The 24,135-nt window shown below is 46.1% G+C and overlaps 1 long non-coding RNA gene across 1 annotated transcript; it reads right to left on the bottom strand.

Moving 5' to 3' along the window:
• Positions 1–2,190: 2,190 nt before the first annotated feature.
• Positions 2,191–6,830, bottom strand: LOC123367675. The gene is made up of 3 exons (XR_006578591.1): positions 6,765–6,830; positions 6,248–6,396; positions 2,191–2,370 (listed from the first exon to the last, which is right to left on the bottom strand). It is a non-coding gene; the product is annotated as an uncharacterized LOC123367675 (long non-coding RNA).
• Between the last annotated feature and the right edge of the window lie 17,305 nt (positions 6,831–24,135).

Here is a 24,135-nt window from a genome sequence, read left to right as displayed (position 1 = left end):
GTGCTACAGAGTACGTCACTGGTAGCTCCAGTACCTCAGTTGCTTCAACTAACTCAGGGCATGATCCAAAGTCAATGGAGAGACTATGGGATAGAGATGATAGTATGGGAGGGAGAACATTGCATTATGGGAAGTTGACCTCTTGCTCCCCGTCACCCATGCGCAAGCCATTCCTGCCCCACCAAAACTACCCAAAAGACAACATGCTAAATGGTAGCAGGTTGCACACCGGGATACCTACCCATGGTGCACTGCACTGTGCATCAACACAAGCATTTGTGGCGAGTATGCGTTGTGCCAACACAAGGATCCAAGTATGCACACACACAAGAGATATACTAACTGTGGCAGCTATATGCTGACGTAACTTATGTCGGCAAAACTTTGTAGTGTAGACATGGCTTTAGACTTTGGATCAGTCCCTAACACAGAAAGGCACCATCTGCGCTCATGATTCCTTTAGGTTCTGCCTAGGGAAATACAAGCCAGTGGTCTGTACACAGGCTGGCAGAACATACAGTGGTGCTGGAGTGCTAGAGAATAACACACCGGAATAAGAGCATGAGGTCCCATTGTTAGGTGGGTTTTGGGTGCTTGCTCTGTTATCACACTCACTTCCACCAGCTGAAACTCACCATGTGCCGCATTTCTGTGGGTAGAAGCCCTGTTTCCTTTTTTTAAAAGTGCACCTTATTAAATAAGTGAAGCAGCTTTACACACAATTGGGGAATTTGGGTTGTGGTCCTGTGCTCACAGACTGCCAGGGGCTGGGGACTTTGTAGCAGCAGGTCCAGCTCCAGGGGAGAGGGTGCAGAGCACAGAGTTGTGCTCAAGTCACTTCTGTGACGTTGCACTCTATATGATTTTATGAAAGTATGCTGATGAGTGTGAATATAATGTAACTAAAATATGCTTCATGCAAAAGGTCTCTTGTTAAGGTATCATCACAAAGCTTATAATCTATTGAGTGTGGTCATCCTATTTGTATCAATGTATCACTCTTGTATTTGAAAATAGAAATATGAAATATAACTCTGAGGGCCTATTGTAATTATGCAAAGTGTGGGCCATTAATGGTGGTTTGGAATCTTGATGGTTCCCATCAACCAGGACAATTGACTGTGGATGGCTCTGTTTGCAGGCAGGCCTTCCTGTGAGTCAGGCTGGGAGGAATGAAGGCTTGGGGTCTTACAGTGACGTGTGATCACGTCACCTGAACTGGAATCCATCTTTAACCTGGTGTTTTTCCATTGAGGAAGAGGGGTAGGAACCCAGAGGGACGAAGGATTCCCACTTTATGAGAAAGATATATAAGTGAGTGGAACAGAACAAAGGCAGCGGCAATCATGAGAAATCCCCTAGCTACCACCTGAGCTGGAACAAGGGCTGTACCAGGGGAAAGGGTTGTGCCCAGACTAGGAAGGCATCTAGTCTGTGAAAGAAACTTATTGAAACATCTCTGAGGGTGAAATTGTATCTGGACTCAGTTTTATTACTGTACTAGGCTTAGACTTGCATGTTCTGTTTTGCTTGGTAATTCACTTTGTACTGTCTGTCACTACTTGGAACCACTTATATCCTACTTTCTGTATTTAATAAAATCACTTTTTACTTATTAATTAACCCAGAGTATGTATTAATACCTGGGGGGGGGGCAAACAGCTGTGCATATCTCTCTATCAGTGTTATAGAGGGCGAACAATTTATTAGTTTACCCTGTATAAGCTTTATACAGGGTAAAACGGATTTATTTGGGGTTTAGACCCCATTAGGAGTTGGGCATCTGAGTGTTAAAGACAGGAACACCTCTTAAGTTGCTTTCAATTAAGTCTGTAGCTTTGGGGCACTCTGGGTCTGTGTTGGAGCCGACTGGCGTGTCTGGCTCAGCACGACAGGGTGCTGGAGTCCCAAGCTGGCAGGGAAAGCAGGGGCAGAAGTAGTCTTGGCACATCAGATGGCAGCCCCCAGGGGGTTTCTGTGATCCAACCCATCACAGCTTCATCTCACCAACAAGCACAAATGCCAGACACCAAAGGAAGCTATGTCCAATGCAAGGCTTCTGATGGTGTGGCTGGCCTGGGAAACCAGAGGAGGCCCAAGAGATCCCTCCAAAACAACATTAACTCTGCCATATGGGAGAAACCTGCTTCAGAAGAGATCATTTATTCATCCTTATCCTATCAGGCTAGCTTTACCTGGGTGTAGCTCCAGTGCTTCAGTAGAGTCGGTCCTGATTTTCACCAGTGTAAATAAGAGGAGAATCTGGCCCCCTTGCCTTTACTCCACTTCAAGTCTGTCCTGTGTCAGGTAAAGCACCTCATCACAAGGTGACCTCTGAAGATACAGCACTGATTTACCCCAGCTGAGGATCTGGTCCATTGAAAAAAAAAACAACACTTTACTGGCATGATCAGCTCAGAGTATTGCCTGACTGTAAATGACAGTAAACTTGTGAGATTCATGTCTCGGGATCTAGGTGAATGTCACTGTAGAAACATAATAGGAAATTAGTCTGTTCTGGCCATAAAAGGAAGAAGCGAGGGGAGACCCAGAAGGGATCACAACATGATAGCAGGTACTGGAGATTTCTCTTGGCTTCAAGGCTGCATTATTTGATCTGTTCAGCGTGTCATGCGCCAGCCAGCCTGCTCTGTGTGTGTGTTCAGCCAGCTACTGCATGTCTGAATTTTCCTAGACAGATGGTTGGTTTAACTCCTTTGGCTGTGAGCCACCTTGATCATAGGGGTAAGTGCATTTTCGAGGCAATGTTATGGAACCAGTTCGGGTCAGGCAGGAATGCTTCTTGAGCTGGTACTGGGTTCTTTAAAAGTAGTTTCTGCATAGGATGACCACCTTTATTGGATGGAAATAAGGGAAAACCACATGAAAAATAAGGGACAACACTTTATTTGAAGAGACATTTTAGGGAAACATGATTTCCCTTAGCATATCATGTATTTTTTCTCTCAAGTATACAGTGCAATTATCAGAAACTTCAATTTAATGTTTAAAATAGTACTTATTTGTAAGTTTTAATACATCATAAAATAAGGGACAGGTGGTCACCTTAAGGAACAAATCGATGAAATAAGGGATGGTCCCTTATTTTAAGGGACAGGGGATGCCCTATCTCTGCAATGGGCCCATATGATACAAATGCACTGCATTTGACAGAATATCTAAAAGCAAATGAAGCTTAGATGTTACAGCTCAGTCCAATTTCTGTTCACCACACGCTAGAACATCCTCTGAAAATGTCTATCAACATAGAGATAGTAAATGTCTATCTCTGTAGAGATCAGGATAAGTAGTAATCACATATCACTTCTAAAATGGCAACATCATATACAAAGGTTATGTTGCACACACTGCACTGCCAGGCAGTCTTCATGGATGTGCAGGACAAAGATGCCTTTATTCGGGGTGACAGTGTCTGAAGAAGCCGAGGACACAGTAAGTTTCCACCTCTATAGATCCTCCTCTGTGACTACAAAGCCTCAGTTAATTCACTGAGCTCCTCAAAGATGCCAAATATGTATTTATTTATTTATTTATTTGTTTGTTTATCCATCCAGGGACCAGGCTCATATAACACAGCCTGATTGGAAAATTCACTAGGGAAAGCTAAAATTTCTGCTATTCTCTCAGACTTTGAAATTCTGCTGGCCCTTCCCTCCCTCTCAGTACGTGAGCCTGTAATCCAGTCACAGGCGTGAAAAGGGAGTACAGTGTACAGAGGGGAGGAAAGCTCAACCTGATACCAAGTGAGTAATCGGCAGAGGGAGGTTCTCAGGCCCACCATGTCATTAATAATGGATTTTATCAGTGGTCTCTCAGCACCAGCCTAGCAATCTCAGGTAGAGTCACTACAAGGGCGCACTTCTGCTACTGAGCAGCTGTCAGAGAGCGGTGGCAAGACAAAGTCTGAGGAAAGCGAGCAAGAGAGGGAAAGGAAAACACATGCTCCTGTCGTTAAAATCACTGGGCCCAATTCAGAGAAAATTCGTGGGAAAAGCTTTGACGTCAACGGGCATTTCGCCTGCATCTCCAAGGGCAGGGATGAGCCCACCATCTCTCTTCTTTTGTTTCTTTGGTTGTATGCACCATTAGTAAAACCATATTCCAAGCCTAAAAAAGCCCAAAGAAGTGACACTCTTAGGCTAAGGACCTGAGGAATAGGTCACTCCTCTATTCATCTTTCACTGCCTCACCATCTTCTCATCTTGCTGTCACCTATTATTTCATTATTGTCTATTAGCAACTTATTCTCTATGTTAACAGTGCATCTCTCTAGTTAGAGAAGTTCCCATTGACAGTCATGCAATTTACTCCTCCTGGGAGAGTTCTCCAGGCAGAGGATGATTGCTGCACCCTGTGTTTCCACAACCTGCACTCCGTTGCCTTTACCTGTCACCTCACTCACCGCTATTGGGAACTCCAGAAGGAGACATGTTTGAAGAGCTCCAAGTTGTTATTGCTAGCTAGCAACACCTCTTGTAAAATCCATGCTCCCTGTGGGTCTTTGAATCCTGCTTTGCCAAGTGGTCCCCTTACTACATCCTCTGCCACTGGCCGGTATTCTGCTCTCAATGTCTCTGGTATAGACCCAGAGTCACTCCGCCGACTTCAACTGAGTTGCTTTGGATTGACATCACATCAGTGTCACTGGGAGCAGAATTAGCCCTGTTGTTTCTCCTCTCTCCACATCTGGGTGTGAATCAGGTTGCCATGTGGTCTGTGACTTCCCACTGTTTAGAAATCCCAGTGCTGTGTTTGCCACTCACCACGCCCAGGAGTCTGATCTGGCATCCTGAGAATTTCAAACAACATTTGTTAAGACTTCATTGTTCCTTTGACTCCTGTTTCTTTCATGGAGTCTAGGGGTACATCTATACTACCCGCCGGATCGGCGGATAGTGTTCGATGTATCGGGGATTAATTTATCGCGTCTCATCTGGATGCGATAAATTGATCCGCTAATCGACGCCCGTACTCCACCTCGACAGGAGGAGTAAGCAGCGTCAAAGTGGGAGCCACGCCAGTCGACTCGCCACCATGAAGACGGCCAGGTAAGTCGAACTAAGATACTTTGACTTCAGCTACGTGAATAGCGTAGCTGAAGTTGTGTATTTTAGTTCGAACCCTCCCGCTAGTGTAGCCCAGGCCTTAGTCCTTTCTGTACTCAAAGCTGAAGGGAATGGAAATGACTGTTAGAACTGATGATTTGTGGCCACTTCATGCATTCTAACAAAGAAATCGCAGAAACCTGATCATTTCACCTATGAAGATGAGCTGGGAAAATACTGCAGACAATGTGAAATAAACAAGGGATAGAAATGTTGCTCCCCTTGGCAAACAGAACTGGTACCACCCAATCACACTATGCACAAAGAATGTTAATAACACTGGTAAACAATCAGAAACCAGTTCATTTGTAAAAGTGCAGTGCATTTTTAAATGGTATTTTCATGAGTAAGTTGGTTTCTGATTTGCTGAGAAATAAACCAAGCCAGCTCTCTATATGCCACTGAAGTCAGTAGAGTCACATCACTGTATAAATGGTATAAGTGGTATCAGAATCAGGCCCTACATTTTCACTAATGTTGGAGTGATCAATCTTCGCTCCTTCACCTCAGCATCTACTAGACACAGAGGATCTGATTTTCCTCTCGCTTACACTAGTATTGCATCCGTGCAACTCCATTGTCTTAGGTGGAATTATCCCTGACTCCAGAACGAAATCAGGACCAAAATGAACAGAGGAGGAGCCTGCAGTCTCTTTTTCAGGGCCTACTTGTTCCTAGGAGAGACTATGTGTTAGCAGGTGTAATTGGCCTGGAAAGGAAGGAGGGAAAGAGAAAGACAAGTACATAGCCTCCAGCACTTCATTTATGACAACATCCTTCCAGTGATCCATGCCTACTTTGCGCGGAAGTATGGTGCTAATTCTACCCTTGACACAAGGATCAAGCAGTGTTGTCAACACGTTTTTGTCTTTTAAAGGTTCCCCTGATTCTGGAGTGTGCCATTGGCTCAGCGACTTGGATTCCTGCCAGAGGAAATCACTGAAGCTGGGTCTCATTCAGTTTCAAATGAGTTGTTCTCTATTTTATAGCAACTGGGGAAAATACTGAATAAGGAGCAGCCTGTGCATGCTGAGCGTAGCCAGTTCCAGTGGGTGGAGGATGATTGCTAACTAAACTGGTGGCCAGGAGACTGAAATGGGTAAAGGCGAGGGAACAGGTACCTCTCCAATCTGTGCTTTAAGGATCTTCTCTGTTGCAGACATTGCCACAGTTATCCAGGTCTGTAGCACCTCCAAGTTGGATTGATGAAATGTGTTCTTACTCGGGTCTACCCTCGAAGATCATCCAGATGCATTATCTCCATGCTTCCCTGAAAGAGACAGGCTGCCATGAGCAATATAAGTCCTGAGAACCATGTCTCACACTGCTTACCCACTTACTTCAGAGTGTAAATCAAAGTGTAGGCTCTGATCCACATAGCCATAACTGATCTGTGACATGGCTGCTTAAAAACCAGCCTGTTTTTCTATGTCCTGTCACAGTGGTTGAGATCAGCTTGGATGTTTCTGCTGACAGCTCCTAGGACTGAACTTCTTGGGACTGGCAGCACGACTGAATTCCCAGCCGAGGCGCCTCACCCATGGATCTCACTGCCACTGTTGGTTTGCCAGAGCGAGGGCTTTGGGGGGGGGGCCTTCAGAGCACTGTGAAAGGCACAAGAAATCTGTACAGCCTGACCTTTGTGCATGTGGCTTTCAGGAGGGACCTCTCACAGAAGGCTGCAGCTGCCAGGTCTGAACAAACCCTGCTGAGTCTGTTTGCATGGGTTGGCATCCCAACCATTGTTGGGTATTACAGAAGATGATGCTGGTTAGTGACCATATTAAAGCTCCTGTGGCATCTGTGCCCTTGCTATTTAGTGTAGCAACAACTGCAGCAAGAGAGGAAGTTCCCCCACTTCTGCTGCCATGTGGAGATCTGGCTTCTTCCTTCCTGCAAAGGACTTCCTGGATTAGAAGGGCTAGTGGCTCTGACCAGGTGGTTTCCTGTAGCAGGAAGCTAGGGGATCAGAGAGACAGCATTCTCTAAAATCTGGGGAAGGAGTTACCAAGATGGAGCAGAGAGCCCAGGACACCAGTGCCCCAGAATATATTGTTGGCCCAAGTGGCTAGCCAATTTTTGGGGCCTTGCTGGGTTGTTTCCATGAAGAAGAGAAATTGATGATGGGGGTCAGGTATGTCTTTGGTGCAGTCCTATTTATTTACAAAGAATGTACTCAACACACTAGAAACAAACACCTTCAGGCAGTTTCCTTGCTCACAATTTCCAAATCTGCCTTTCCAGCCAGCGCTGTGCCCCATTGACATTTGACTCTGCTCCCTCTCAGGGAGCAAGCTCACAATTATGTCTCTCACTATCTGCTGGCTCTCAAAATAAATATACCTATCTCATAGAACTGGAAGGGACCCTGAAAGGTCATTGAGTCCAGCCCCCTGCCTTCACTAGCAGGACCAAGTACTAATTTTGCCCCAGATCCCTAAGTGGCCCCCTCAAGGATTGAACTCACAACCCTGGGTTTAGCAGGCCAATGCTCAAACCAACACACACACACACTCACTCACATAGCCAGGAAGCACTGTGGCCCATGTGGCGTGGGCCAGGTCTACACTACAGAACCTACCTCGGTATAACTGTGTTGCTCAGGTGTATGAAAAAATCATACCCCAGAGCAACGTAGTTACACTCACCTAGCCCCCTGTGTAGACAGTGCTACATTGGCGGGAGAGCTTTGCCCATCAACATAGCTACCGCCTCTAGGAGAGATAGATTAACTAAGCCAATGGGAGAGCTCTCTCCTGTCGACATAGGAATGTCTTAAGTGCTACAGCAGTGCAGCTGCAGCCATGCAGCATTTTAAGTGTAGACCTGCCTTTAGTTCCTGCTAAAGCCTTGCCATGCTGCCCAGTGCCTTGTGTGGTAGTTTCTAATGTTTCAGATCTCACTACACAATGGAATATTTAATTGCTCTTTCGGTTAGCCTGAATGAAGGGTGCTTAGTACACCCACTGACTTTACCCAGGTCTGTAATTGATGACAGCCACTAACATCTTGGAGCATAACATTTAAAATAAGTTTGGGGTTTCCAGGGGCTTCAGTGAGAGGATGGCTGCGGGCAAGGTCTGTGCCAGCAGAACCTCTTGGGAACCTGACTTTTCACAGATTCAAGTCTACCACTACCCTGCTGGAAAGGGAACTTTATAGTATTCCCATCCAACAACAGTGAGAATAGCATCAATGCATGGATTATTCGACCTAGATGAATTTCAGGGCACAGATCAAGGCAGATTTATCAAATCAAGACAGTTTTTGATGGTGAGTATATTTCCTGGTCAGGGTAAAATCTCTCTGAAATGTTAGGAATGTACCATTTTTATTACTGACTGTAGCAAATCGAGCACTCCCGAGCACGGCACCTCCTGCTGGTCCTCCAGGAATTAGCTCATTCCAGCACTCAAAGCATCTCCGGCTGGACGGGGTCTCTCCTGGACCCTGGTGCCCCTTACCCTGGGGTTCTGCCCCACAGCAGTCCCCACACTCTGGGTCTCCCCTCCCAATCCCCTATACCCACCTTGCCTCAGTGACTACTGCCAGTCATCATCTAGCCACCGCTCACTGGGGCAAACTGCAGTCTAGTGGCCACTCATCATTGGCAAGGGGATTGGACCTGCTGCCTTTCTAGGCCCAGTTGTCTCCATGCAGCCCCAGTACCTCCTTTGGCCTTCAGCAAGGCCTCAGCCTGGGGACTGACCAGAACAGAGCTCCCGTGCTCTGCCTGCCCTTCCCCAGCACTGCTCTGCTCTGCTCTGCTTCAGGTCCCTGTGCTCCCAGGCAGCTAGGTCCTTCCCACTCCAAGGCTGGAGTGAGACTCCGACTCAGCTCCTCCCTCACAGCCCTCTTATCAGGGCCAGCTGGGCCCTGATTGAGCTGGCCACACCTGTGGTCAGCTACACAGCCAGCCTCCCTCAGCTGTTCTCACTCCTCATATCCCAGGAGCAGGGTAACCACATCGCTACACTGACAAATCGTTACAAAAATTGTGATTTTTAAAAGTCCAGATAACTTCTTGGCTCCTCCCAAGAGATCTCATGAGTGCTGTGGAAGATCCCAGCAGGCAGTTTGTGGGCCAACCCATCAATAAACAGGAAACGGATTAATTTCTACTGCCTAAACATGTTTCTTTCAAAAAGCATTTTGATTTCTGTGTAAGGTTGCGTTAGTGTAGTTGTAGCCGTGTCAGTCACAGGATATTAGAGAGATAAGGTGGGCAAGATGATATTTTTTATTGGACCAACTTCTGTTTGTGAGAGGGACACGCTTTCAAGCCACACAGAGAAGAGAACAGCCCTCCTGAACAGAAGTTGGTACAATAAAAGATATTACTTCACCCACCTTCTCTCTAAGTCAGAGCAGACAGTTAAGTGGTGAGAGTTGAAGTTATCTGTCTTATCTAAGTCACTTCATATGCCTGATAAAATTCCTCTTGTTAATCGGGAGCAGCCTGTGAGATATTACAAAGCAAAATCAAATATTTGCTATCCTTGTTCCTATTGTCACACATCATGATTATTCTATTTAATCTCCCAAACAGACCAGCTGTTGGCTAGAATTTCTTCCTCGTATCAAGCTGTCCAAGTCATGATGTAATATAAAGCATACAAGTCTTGAATGCTCAAGAGGTATCTCAACTTCCCTGAGCAAATGCCAGATTTTAGTTTCTTTTTTAAAAAAAATTCTGTCTGTATGGGAATCTTTTTCTCTTTTTCTTTTTTTTTTTAGTGAGTGACTAAATGTATAGGCTAAAGCCACGGATAGTGATGGTGGTCAACAAGCAAGTTTCTCACTCTGGCTCTGCTGACATATCTCATTCCCAACCTGCAGCTCTACTTGCCTTGTTAGTCCTGTCCAAGTCTCTCTCTCCAGCTCTGCTGATGCCTCTCACTCCTGACCCGCAGCACCTCCTGCTATTCCACTTCCAAAGTCACCATCCAGCTCTATCAATAACCCTCGGTCCCGACCAGCATGATTCTTGGTGTGTCTTTGGAGCAGAAATTAATAACCATGGGGAATTATTTCATGGTTGTTTTGGTTTTTTTTTAAAGGAAACACAAGTTTACCAAGAACTCATTTCACTTGTCATCTGATGCCAGATCTCCCAAGACAAAATACCCTTGTGCATTAAACACTTGTTCAGTTTGACTCTGAAGTGCTCTTATGTTTGTCATAATCATGAGTGACACCGTGACTTCATCTTCTATAATACTACTAAGTGTCAATAAGTAGGAACAGTATATTCCATTCAGAGTCCAGTAAGCTATCCAACATGTATTCAGTACTCCTCTGTCACCTCCTAATCCTACCACTCCTCCCTCTTCCTCTTTCTTTTCCCCTCTTTGGTGAGATTCACGCAACCATACGTATCAGCTCTGCCCCTTTTGGAAATGTTGCATTGCTTGCACACATGTAATATCACAGAGCACACCTGGGGAGCATGCACACATATTGCCCTATGGACTCAGTCTGGAAAGTGCTCCCTACTCATGTGTTAGCACAGACTGCTTTTTAGGGAGCCACACCTGAGAGCAAACATGCTGTGGTGAGCCACCTGTGGTACCAGCTGCCAGATTAAATCACGCCAGCTTGCAAAGTCAGGCCATCCCACAAGCAGCTCACTTATCATTGTAGCCTGCTTGATTCAAGTGATCTAGTAACTCTTTCCCTGATATCACTGAAAGCATTGCATTAGGCATAGTGTGCAGGAATGATGACATCTGTACACACAGCCTTGAAAAATGCTGCAAAGCACCTTAAACCCCAGAGGTGGATATCCTGTCATTTGCAAACAGAATAAAAAATGTTACACTGATCTATGCTTCTGTTATTTTTGCTTTGACAGAAGATGTACCTTATATCCTGACCATGCACATGTTACAATATGGACTAATTCTAATTTCACTTGCATCGGGCTAAATCAGGAGTCACTCCAAGGAATCCAATGAAAATACAGCCATGTAGAGCCAGTATAGAGAGAAGCAGAATTATGCCCTATATGTTATCATCTGTACGCTGAGCTATATTGTACATATACACCAACCTACTTGACTACATAGAAAATATATTTAAAATGAGCTGACCCATTGGTTTACTCCCTGCTGTGTGTGGGATCCAGGATCCTGGTTCTGAGCTCAGTGCCTCAGTCTTTAGCGCTGGCAGGGGTTGGGACATGAAGCTAAAATGGCTTGTTGGGCCCCTTGGGGAACAGAGCACCCCCACTGCTTTTTAGCAGTCCCCTACAATCAAGTAAAGGAGCAGCACTGACTAGCTTCACAGGGAAGGGCAGTGTGATGCATGGTCTTCAAAGGGCCTGGGAGGAAATGGAATCCCAAGGGATGCTCTGAAAAATGGGTAAAATATTAACAAATAGGCTAGCCTGGTGGCTTAGTACTACTCACTGTGCTGTCACCCCAGCACATGTTGCAAGGCCTACCTACACAGACTGGGATCAGCTTGTGGGGACACTTGAGTGGCTTTGAATTTCTCTTCTGGCTCAAGGAGTTTCCTGTGAGTTCTCCTGAGCTGGCACTTTGTCAGAACAGTTAGGCATTAATCTGTGTGGTTTTATAATTGATGTCTGTGTACCTGGAGGTTACAATAGCACTTTACACCATTAAAATAAAGTTCACCAAAAAAAGCCCCAATCATCTCCTGTACCGCAAGGGAACTGTCTGGGTCCCACAAATGACTCAGCACATGAGTAAGATTGACTATGGACTTCTGGCATCCGCCTGGCAATTATGCCGTGCTCTCCATTACATTCCAATTACCCACTCTCCTCAGACAGACTCATCAGCCTGAGACACTTTCCTGTCTCTTTAAAAGGCAGGACATTTGGGAATAAAGCATTGGCTATTATTACTCATGTGTATTGCATATACATATACCACTTTTACCTTTCACTCTCTGTAGGGAAACAGAAAAGCCACACTATGACAACATTATCTTCCCTGCATTCTCCATGCATGTCATCCTTTCCTGGTATCTTCAGTCTATCCTCAGACTGTGACACTGCGATTTTCAGTCGCCTGAGGAATTTGGGTGCCTATGCATTCAAGTCTCTTAGATGGTTTTGAAAATCTCCTCCTAAACCCCTCAAGGTAAAGACCACAACCCTAAGGCCTCCTAGTGTTTCACAGGAACATCCAGTAGCAGCAATACCTGGTGCCTCAGAGTTGTGGGATTAGAAAACATAAATCCAGAATTGTTTTTAATGTGTATGGTGGGGATGAGCTGTAATCCAACAAGATGCCACTATGAGCAGATGTCCCCAGGCTAACACAGATGAGCGAGGGCAATATGGGTAGGTTTGGCAGAATTTTATATTATAAACCTACCCATCGGAATTATATATATATAAATTCCGATGGCTAATATCTATGTTTATTTTTAAGCATTTTTTCAAATTTTATCAATTTAAATTTTCATGGTTGTGGGAAATTACAGGGGGGAGTCAGGCAATAATTATTTAATGACATTAGACATTGAGATTTAAAACGTTAAAGCTTTATAACCATTAAAAGACACATGTCAACATCTTGTCAAAATGTTAGCCTTAAATCAAATTTTAATAAGGTCTCAAGTAGCATTTTTATTACTGTATGAATCTGTAAATTTTGATTATTATTGATGGAAATAGGTTCTCATTGGTTTGTGAGCGTACGGTGAAATTGATGTTTTATCGATATTTACTGATAAAAATCTGATCCTTCCAAGTCTAAATATGAGGGTTTTATCATTGCTTCTAGAGTGACAACAATGGCCAAAGAGGAGAGGGAGTGGAATCTAGGTGGACACACGAAAAAAAGCAACTTGCATATCCAAACTCTGACTAGAGATGCACCGATCCCAACTAGGGGGCACCCCTAAGAACTCTAATCCAAAGTGAATAGTCTGTTTTAATTAGCTGAGTAAAATATTCATGGTTTCATGAGAGATTTTCAAGGCTGAACAAGGACTAGGAAAAAACTCAAAGACACTGGGATTCAACAATAGGGCTTGTTGGAACCTGGTTTCCCATCCTCTGGCAAAGTCTGAAAATAAAAAAATCATTCTGCATCAGAATGAAGCCAAGGCTCCAAGGACATCCAGAACTGGCAGGCTTCCTAGAGGGAGCCTCAAAGACCTGAGGACTCCAGGTTAAGCCAGGGCAACCAGGGTCCCATTTCTTCAGCAGCCCATGAGATGGGTGAGCCAGCAGGAAACCAGGGAGTTTTCCCTTTGAAACCTGCCTGTTTTCCATCAGATTTGACAAAAATCGACACATTCCTGTGAAACATTTTGATTTTGACAAATGGGCATTTTCTGACAGAAAAATGGTCTGACAGAAAAATTCAACTACTCAGCTGACACAGGGACTTGAGAACAGGGCCTAGAAGGAAGGACTGAGGGAATTTGGATAGCCTGGAAAGACATCATATGAGAGGAGAATAGCAACGCTGTGGAAATATCTACAGGGTGATAATGTAAAGGAGATGAAGGAATTGCTCATACTGGAGATTAGCATCACAGGGTGAACTGGGCCAGTAAGGGGTAAGGTCCCAGCTCTGATCTGTGCCTGAATCAGGTGACCAAGGGTCCGTGTGTGATGGCAGCCCAGAAGCAGCACTGACTATTAGAGGCTGCCCCTCTCATATAATGAGAGAGACCCACAGGGAGCAGAAAGTGTTGGGAGGCTGTCCAGCCATAGAATCAATGGAAAGGACTGTGTTGGCCCCAAGGAGAGCTGAGTGGTGACAGGAAGGGGGAAGGAACTGCAAACCTAGCCCCTGTGACCCAGAAAGGATTAGGCCCAGAGGACTAGAGGGGATTAACTGGGAAACCCTGCTCACCAGAGAGAGAGAAGGACCTGCTTGCACTTCGCGGGCCCAAGTGAATTATTTCATGTTATGTTTCAATAAACTAAGCCACAAGAAGAGGGGAACCTGATTCAAAACCTGTGGGATGGATGTGTTTAGTCCTTGGAGAGTCAGAGGGTCTGCTCTAAATGCCTCACCTGATACATCCCAGGATCTCATTTCCCTTTCTCACAGCCATAGTTCAGGTGTTCCCTTAACTGTATGGTGCTCTTCTAGTGTAGACAGGTGGCCTCGAGACAGGACTAATCAGAAGAGTGGAGACTGAGTAACACCCTGGATTATTCCACTAGCCTTCCACCTGTGAAGATCCAGGTTCAAATTTAGATTTGTTTGATTACTTCAACACAATCTTTAATGGACATTTTATCCACATTGCAAACCATCTTCGTAACAGGGAGTCTGCTGAAGAGAGAGCCCTGATGCAAGAATAGCAGGAGCTGCAAATTAGAAGGGTGGTACAGTGTGATAGCCAAAGAGTGGAAGAGAGGAGTCCAGGGGAATGCTGGAAGTCAAGTTTGAAGCATTTTGGTCAAGCTCTGTACAAGAAGTTTACACAGCCCCTATCTGACTCTGTTTTTATTAGTCCTCCTCACTTCCATGAGCACTAGATTCATACTAATTTGCAAGGGAGAAGCAGATAACATACATAACTAACTGCCCATTTCCCACCCTTTTATAATTCTGTAGTTCCTTCTTAAAATAACCATGTGAATCTGTAGTAAAGATCCCAGCTCACGTGGTTGGTTCTGTACTCAGAGACACAGCATAATAAAGGGGGCAATAAAGGGAAATGTGGCACTTTAAAGTTTATCCCGTAAGGTTAGAGTGATGGTTATAAAAAGAAACTGACCTCTCACCTATGCTATTTCCAGGTAGAAAAAATAGTGGTGCTGGTTCTTTAAGTGTGTGTGTCAGATGGGGGGCAGGGGGTGAGGATCAGTGACAGTAGGTTGGCCAGAGCAGAGTATTAGCAGAATTGCAGAGTAAAGTCCAATGTTCTGCACCCTGGACCATACAAAGAGCATGAGCTGGGAGAAAAACAGGCAAAGGGAAGGCACACAGGGGCTTTATTTTCACAGGCCAGGGCTTCTCAGGTTGTTCGTGGCAAGTGGTTTTTCAGTGGTGCTGATCAAATAATCCAAAAAGTAATTCACAGTATGTTAATGAACAAGCTGGTGACCAAATTTTAACTAGCAAGGCCAGTGGTTCTCAACCTTTTCACACTGTGACCCCATGCTACAAAAGAAAGAAGTTTAAGGACTCTTCTCCCATAAGTTCTAGTATGTCCCTCCCATATAGCCATAAAGAAAGAGAGGATGGTCATGACCCCCTGAAACCTGTTCAGAACTCCCCTGTGGGTTGCAATCTCCAGTGTGAGCGTGCATGATTGGAGTGCTGTACAGCCCTCCCCCACCCCCACATAGTAAACGAGCACCTCTTAGACATCAGTGACTTCATCTTCTCAACACCTTGTAAGACAGGGAAGGATAGTTATCCCTATTTTACAGATGGGGAAACTGAGCAGGGGCGGCTCTACAAATTTGGCCGCCCCAAGCAGTCATGCCCGGGAGGCGCCCCCGAGCCGCGGGAGCAGCAGACCTCCCGCGGGCATGACGGCGGAGGGTCCGCTGGTCGCGCGGCTCGGCTGGACCTCCCGCAGCTGCGGGCGGTTCGCTGGTTCGGTGGCTCCGGTTGAGCTGCCGCAGGCATGCCTGCGGGAGGTCGAGCCGAGCCGCGGGACCAGCGAACCGTCCGCAGTCATGCCTCCGGGAGGTCCACTGGAGCCGCGGGACGAGCGCCCCCTCCGCAGTCATGCCTGCGGCAGGTCCGCTGCTCCCGGGGCTCCGGTGGACCTCCCGCAGGCATGACTGTGGCAGGTCCGCCGGCCCAGCCTGCCGCCCCCCCGGGAAATTGCCGCCCCAGGCGGGTGCTTGCCCCGCTGGGCTCTGGAGCCGGCCCTGAAACTGAGGTACGGAAAGGTGAAATGAATTTCCTAAGGTCACACAGAGAGTGTGTCACAGCCAGGAATTAAAGTCATATCTGAGTCCCAGTCCAGCGCCTTAACTCTATGGGCTTCTGTGACGGGACGGGACTCACCACTTCAGTGCCTGCTGCTGGCCATACTGAGAATTAGCTCTTGGTTGCTGTTGCGCTTTCCTTTAGTGGTGTCTCACCACTGTCACTTCTGCTCCACCTCTAAGACCCAAGTCGCTCCCCAGACCGCAGCCTCGTCTTCTGGGCACGTCCCTCCAGCTGTGCCCCACTTCGCTTTCTCCCCGTTTCTGGGGAAACCGGCTGTCTCTAGTTCATCCACTTGCCGCTGTGGCCTACTGCAGCCTTCCATCTAGCCCCTCACCTTAAGGGGTAAACTGCAGTCTGAATACTGGCCACCCCCTCTGTGACAAGTGAAGGGAAAGGGGAGGGGGTGAGCCCGCCGGCTACTCTGGGCCCCGACCCAGGAACCCCAGAGCTGGCGGCCATGTGCTGCTGCTCCTCCAACTCCCGCTGCCTATTTGCCTGTGCCACTTCCCTATAGCCGTAGTCCCTTCCTGGCCCTTTGTATCAGGAGCCTCAGTCTGGCAGTCCTCAGGCTGGAGCTCCCTACTGCTCCCCTCACCCTGCCCAGCACTGCTCTATCTATGGTACTCCTCTAAGGCAGCCAGTTCTAAGGCAGACTGCCCTGTTGAGCAGCCCTTCTTATATGGCCCTCCACTGGCCCTGATTGGCTGCTCCAACAAACCTCCTCACTGGCTCTCTACAAGCCCTCCTCCCATTGGTTGGGTTTTGTGCAGCCTCCCTGAAGGCTGCTTTAACCCTCCATCTATCTGTATGGGGCAGCCACCCCACCACAGCTTCCTTTTTCCCCTATTCTTTTTCAGGTCACATTATTCATTTTTCAGGGGTATTTGGAAAACCACCAATTCGCAAAAATATTCACAGTTCCCAACGCCTTCACCAATGTTCACAAAAGTGGATATTTCACTGACAATTTTTACAGGAAAGGGTGTTGTCCTTTATTTATACAAGGCCTATGAATCACTTACAGACTTGACACAGGATGTATGTGGTGTGTAGGCCTTGTTTGGGCCCTCTGCACAGAGATGTATATCACTGCGGGCCCAGTCCTGCAGCTTATTTCCATGAGTAGCTCTGCTTTGGTCAGTTAGAAAGTGGAGAGAATAAATTCAAAATAAACAGAACCAAACCTATACCTAAGTCTAAGGCTCCTCGGACTCTCTTATCCAGACCCATCTTGAAGGTTCAGCAGGTAGGATGCTCCCACCTTTAACATGTTTGCACCTGTAACAGCACGGCTTGCTCCTTAATGGGTGAAAGGCTGGGGCTAGTCAACCCTGATTACAGAATGAGCCCCACCTGAGAGGAAGCAGGTGATTCCAGTATAAACGCAGCAGAAATCCTTAGGGAAAGGAGGAAGTCCAGGAAACTGGGCCTATGCTTGTAAAGAGTAAGATGGCACCTCAGGGCCCTGAGTCTTTATGAGGGAGGACAAACTCCAGGTGGGAAGTGCTGGGAGGCCTTATTGGAAATCCTGGGAGGTGTCCGCCCACATCTAAAGGCCCCTCCCCCAGCCTTGCGTGAGGGACCACTGGACCCGGGAACCAACCAAATGCAGGGGACAACTAATAAATGACAGGGTCAGGAGTGAAGGTCACAGGTTCAAAACTAGGGATCCAGAGGGGGACACCAAGCAGAGAACCCCAGACAGCACCCACTGCTCCTCAAAGCTGTCCAGGGAGCCAGCGGATGCCGCCCAGAGGAACTCTGCCCAGATGCATGAGACTAAGGAGGAGCGGAAATAGGCCCCACAGTCGCAGAGCACTCCCTCATCTAGCATCATCCTCCTGGTGTTGAAGAGGGCCAGGAGGAAGTTGATGAGGAGGTCTCGAGACTTCATGGGGCCATGGACAGGATGTAAGAATATAAACAGGTGTGGGGAAAAGTGCAGCCAGAGCCTCAGTAGGAGGCTCGGGAAGAGCTGGAATAGGGGCTGCAACCTGGTGCATTCGAGATAAGCGTGCGCCAGGTTCTCCCTCATGCCGCAAAAGGGGCAGGCATAGTGGATGGGGGTGAACCGTGCCAGGTACATGCCCATTCTCATGGCTCCATGAAGGAGCTGCCAACCGATATCCCTGGCAGGCCGGGGGACCAAGGTGGAATAGAGGCAGGCCCACCGGGGTTCCTCACCCTCCACAGGAGCTGGGAAGCAGAAAGATAGATTCTCAGGGAGGAGAGGCTGTACTCAGATGAAACTAGGACGAGGACTGTGTGAGCTTATGTTCTGGTTTGAAAGACTTTGTGTTACTTTGGATTATTGGGAAAGATGCTGAACTGGGCTTAGAGCTGGAGGGCCAGTAGACCCGAGGGCTGAATAAATTAAAGTTTAATTTCCTTTGGGCTGTGTAGAGTTTGTTTGAGAAGCCCCAAAGAAGGGCAAGAGAGAGGCAGGGCACTGCAGGAGCTCCCCAGGCCATGAGTGGTGTTCTAGAAGCAATAAGTGTTACACTGACAATCAGTTCCTTGGGCCCTCTCTTCATCTCACCCTCTCCAAGCTCCAGTCCCTCTGTCTGTGACATACCCCCTAGCAAAAGGACTTGCCCTCAGTCTTTCTAGGATCTCTGCTCTTTGTCATTTCTCCTGTACCCTGGGAATCTCCCTCTTGGAACTTGAGCTGGGAGCATCTGGCATGAACAGTCTTGCCTTGATGCATTTTCACATTGACAGAGGCTGCTCAAATCCCAAACCTATCCATGGTCTTGACTCCAAGCACAGTACCCATTGCATGTTTTGGTTTTATTTAATATGATTCCCTGGACAAGCATACTGGTTTTTCACCTCCTGAGCCTCAACAAATATTGTTTCAAAAGTTCCTTTGAATTTGTACATATGGTCTTCTGTCTTTCCCCCACACAAGGATTTCCCATCCAACTCCTACCCTTCTAAATACTGGGCTTTAATATGTGGTCAGTTCTTCTTGTCCCAGCCTAAATTAGCTTCATTTCCCTCCTACAGTCCCCAGATCACCTCTTGTTAATTGTTTCTGGTTATTGCCCTTCAATCAGCACCTTGAAGTTCCCTGTATTTCCAATAATTCCCTATTTCTCAATAATGCCAAATGACACATGAATTCATGAAAGACAGGGATCCGTCCTGCCTCCCTAGAGTAACTAGGATCCAATCTAAGGGACAGCCAACTGGTGTTCATTTCATTACATGAAGAATTGCAGCATTCTGCCATGGTGAATTATACTACAACAAGAGAATATCAATATGAAGAGCTATAGTGCTTAGACAGAAGCAGTTACTCCATCTATCCTTCCCTGGAAAATTAGTTTCCAGTTCTAGAAACATTTCTGAAGAAATGCCGGAAGGACACACTGAGATCACTACTTGATTGCAAAGCCCCTGTGAAATAAGGAAGGGTCGGAGACCTCTAAACTGTGCCAACAGATATTTCTTTACCCATGAGCAGCAACAATAAGAATGGATTTAACACCATTATCTTTCCTGTACATGTTAGCTGCCTGCATAGCTTGAGCAACAGCACTAGAGCAAACAGCGAATAATTGGAGCAGCAGCAGCAATCTGTTTTTCTTCTGTGCTAGTCTTCTGCTTGAGCTCACCTTTGCCCCCTCAGCAAATCCTTACAAACTATATGGCACTTGCCTGAACAGCTGAACTGTAAACATAAGGCAAGAGAAGACCAAAGGTGAGACAAACATGAGGCTGTGAAAAGCAAGCAACATATCCCAGCAGCTCGTAATGATCCAGGAACAGGAGACAGAGCTGAAGTCCAAGAACTGGACTGAAACTGATGTTTGCTTGCCCCTACGATCATAAAACACAGTTTGTTTTGAAGATCCACTCCTACTATGAAGTCTATAGAAAATAGACTAGTAACAGCAAGGTTGGGAATGGGAAATAATTTAGATAGTTAATAATAGTATTTATTTTATGTTAAATGCATGGCCAGTTGTCACCCTGGCCATTTAACATGTATGTTGTACCCCTTTTGTTTACCCTTTGTCTGCCTCTTTTATATTATAAGCTCTTTGGTATGGGGGCTGTACCTTCTTCTGTATTTGCATAGCTTTCAGTACACTGTGGGGCCACTGGAAACAAATAATAATAACTACTCGTATTTCTGAACATAGACTTCTGCATACTTTGCTGCTCTTGACAGCGTTGGATACAGTTGACCATAGAACCCTGTTATCCTGTCTTGGGGACATGGAAGGGGTTAGCAGATTGCACTGAGATGGCTTCCATCATTTCCCATAGGCTGCTCTCGGATGGCTATCTGCTGCTCAGCCTCCAGAGCTGTCACCTGTGCAGCCCACAGGGATCCATGTTCTTCCAACTTCAACCCCAGATGAAACCATTAGGGGAGACTGTGAAACAGCCTGGTCTAAAATGCCTGTAATATGCAAAGCTCTACATCAACTTCTCCCCAGAGGCAACAATACACCTCTGACTAGTGCTGTGTCACCTTCACATCACATCTACCAGCCCTCCAAGAAACTGGCTAAGAGCAGCGACTGAAGGAGAATCGACTGAGGGAGGTGTTTTGAAGAACTTACCATCTCTGTATCATCACCTTCCAGAGCGATCCTGCTTCCTCAGATGACAAAGACAGTCCACAGCCTCAGTGTTCACCTGGAGATCTCATTGCTTCTGGAGACCCAAATAGCCACATCTGCTAGATACGCCCTTTCCCACCAACCATTGGTAAGAAGACCACACCCCCTCTTGTCAGATTTAGACTTAGATACAACACTCCCAGCATTTATCACTTCCAGGCTTGCATATAGTAAATCTGTACCTAGGTATGAAAACACTGATCTTAAATATCCCCACTTGCTTCAGAGCAACACAGGCCCCCTAAAACTCATCAGCCCAGTGCTCTACTGTCATCACTGGCTCCTGGTCAAATTCTGGGTGAAATTTAAGGTTTTTGTCCTCATCTTCAAACCCATCCACGGGATTGGCTCTGGCTACCTGGGAGAACCACCTCACCCTCTATAATCAATACCTCTGCTAACAGCCACGGGCCACTGGAAAATGTCAGCTCAAGGGGAAGAGACTTGCATGCAGCAGATGGGAGTCTTCTCTGCAATTGGCTCACACTTCTGAAAGAGATAAGGATGACCACATAGCACCTTCAAAGCCAAGTGCAAATCTCAATCCTTCAGTCAGCCACCTCCCTCCATCACCCCACAGTATCACTACACCCACACCAAATACGGCCCCAAAGTCCAGTCCCTGCTGCTGAGATGGAAGAGAAAGAGAAAGAAGGTATAGCTCATGTGGGCACCATAATTTTAGACGCACCAAATACAATGGTGATGGGCACTTTAAAAGAACCCAGATAGGTAAACAGGGAGTGAAAAAAACGTGGATCACATCAGAAGTCCATCTAGCCCACTATCCTGTCCCAGTGGCCAGTATCAGAAGCTTCAGAAAAATGTGCGAAACCCCCATAATGGACAATTATGTAATAACCTGCCAAGAGGGAAGATTTCTCCTAGTTCTTGACTGTGTGGTTTATGTCCTGAAGAAGGAAGATTTATCTCTCTTGTAGATTTTCAGCTAACTTATGTAAGGATAGATGATATTTTTGTTATTCCTATAAGGCAAATGTACAGTGTGTTTTTAGCCCCACAAAGCTTGTTGCCTCAATGATATTTTAAGGCTATTAGTTCCATGGGGTTCACAATATATAAAAAGTTCCTTTATTAGTATTAAACCTGTTGTCTTTTAATTTCATTGTATGTACCTTTGTTTTTGTCAAAGGGTAAGTAGTAGCGTCCGATTCGTCTTTTCTAGAGCATTCGTTATTTTGTATACAGGTCTGTCGCATCTTAGGCGCATTTAACATGCGCGATTTCAGCTTTACGCGGTTGGCAAAAACAAGAAGAAAAAAAAGAGAAAAATAGCAATTTAAATACTGTTTCTGTAGTGTACTGTTTCTGGCGATTTTGCCCGCCATTACACTCAATGTAATTTTGATTATACGCGATTTTCGCTTTACGCGCTAACTGCGGAACGTAACCCCAGCGTAAGATGAGACAGACCTGTACCCCTATTAGGCCCCCACCTCTCCAAACTAAATGGTCCTAATCTTTTTCAATGAAGCCCTTCCAGACTCTAATCTTTTTCCTTTATGTCCTTCAGATAGGGTGACTAAACCTGAACACAGCATTCCAGATGAGGATGTACCTTTGATTTATAGCAAGGTATTATACTATGTTCAGTATTATTTTCTTTTCCATCCTTTATGCACCCTGACATTTTGTTTACTTTTTAACCACACTGAGCAGGGATCTGAATTCAGCCTGAAAGAGGCCTAAGTATTTTCCGGCATAAAAATAGTTACTTCAGGACCCATCATTTTGCATGAGTAGTTCAATTTGATCCTTCCAATATGCGTCACCTTGTACTTGTCCATGCTGAAATTAAACTGCCAGTTGCCTGCCTTTAGTGAGTCTTTCTCACAATTTTCCCCACTCTTGTCTGATCTAAACAATGTAATTAAACCCTGAATAAGAGGGTTAATGATACCGAGTCCTGTGGGAATGCACATCTCAGAGCCTTTTTATGAGGAAGAGCACATACCAACACAACCCTCTGGACCCACCGCAAAATCATGGCAACATCTATGAAGGTGGCTTGGAAGACCTGGTATTATCAGGAAGGAGAGTTGACCTCCATCCATTGCTGAGGAGATCATTGTCCAGCTCTGTCTCTGCGCCACAAACAAGACTCAAGACTGAGTGACACGGGTCCAAAAATTGGAGAACATTAATTGCTATTAGAGTTCTTAGATTCATAGTTTTTAAGGCCAGAAGGGATCATTAGCATCATCTAGTCTAATCTGCATAACACAGGCCAAAGATTATCACCTAGCAATCTCTGTATCAAAACTATTGAGCTACAGCATATCATTTAGAAAGATATCCTATCTTGACTTAAAAACTGCAAGATATATAGAATCCATCACATCTAGAGGTAAGTTGTTCCAATGAGAGGGCTCCAAGCCTAGTGAGGGGTGTGTTTTGGTTGCTCCCGTGATGAGAAAAGGCAAAAGGACATGACAGTCTGGATCACGCAAGATTTCCAGCCCCCACAGGACTTCCAGAGTACACTTGAGGTCTCATGGGGTTTGGACCATGATTTGGAGCCATGATAAGAGTCATGTGCTCAAAGCCACTTCCCATTTGCTGGTTTGCAACAGTCAACCCACCGTCCCCCAGTTATCTAGGTCGCTGTGAACTGTGTTAGTCTGGGCTGGGAAGGCATTTTTCCCCATACCACCAGATTGGTCAAGGCTGGTTGGATTTTTTCACCTTCCTTGCAGTGAAATCTAGGGGTTGGGTATTTGGCAACCAGAGGGCTGGAATTTTCCCCCTCTTGGGGGCGCCCAGAGACCCTCCTAGTGTGATGGTTGGCTCCCCCTTGCAGTGGGAACCCCCAAGAATTGGCAAAGGATCAATGGGGTGTGAGTGACTGCACTGTCTGTCCCCTGATGGGAACCTTGTAATTTGCCGTATAAAGTTGCAGTCTTGTTAATACGCATACCACATGCCATTGCCTTTTTCCATGCAGTGAGCGCACAAAGTAGTTACCCTCACTGCTAAAAATGTGCGCCTTATATCTAGTCTGCATTTGCATAGCTCAGTGGCTCTCAACCTATTCACCATTATGGGCGGCATCCAATAATACCGGTATGGCCCTGAGGATGTCACATGGACTGCAGCTCTGTGCTGATTGGGCCGCTAGTTTGAGTGTCCAACCAGTGGTTCTGCACTAAAAGAAAAAGACAAAATGTGATTCAATTATTAGAAGCTCAATTCACACTAGAAATAATAGGCAAAGTTTTAACAGTGAGGGTTAAACCTTTGGAACCTCTTAGCTAGGGACATGATAGTTTGGTACCATCTTCTCAATTAGAGATTGGATGATAACTTGTGAAGACCTGAGTGACAAGTGCTAGGTAGGCAGAAGATGACCATATCACTCAGCTAGGTCTGTCCCCAGATAAGTATGCCTACTAGCTTGATAAGAGAGCTAAGTAGAGTTGTTTAGATTTACTTGGCTGGATCCTTCATTGTTAGTAATCT

This window comes from Mauremys mutica, chromosome 3, assembly GCF_020497125.1.
Source record: "Mauremys mutica isolate MM-2020 ecotype Southern chromosome 3, ASM2049712v1, whole genome shotgun sequence".
NCBI classification, from domain to species: Eukaryota; Metazoa; Chordata; order Testudines; family Geoemydidae; genus Mauremys; species Mauremys mutica.
This window is presented reverse-complemented; position numbering and strand designations above follow the sequence as displayed.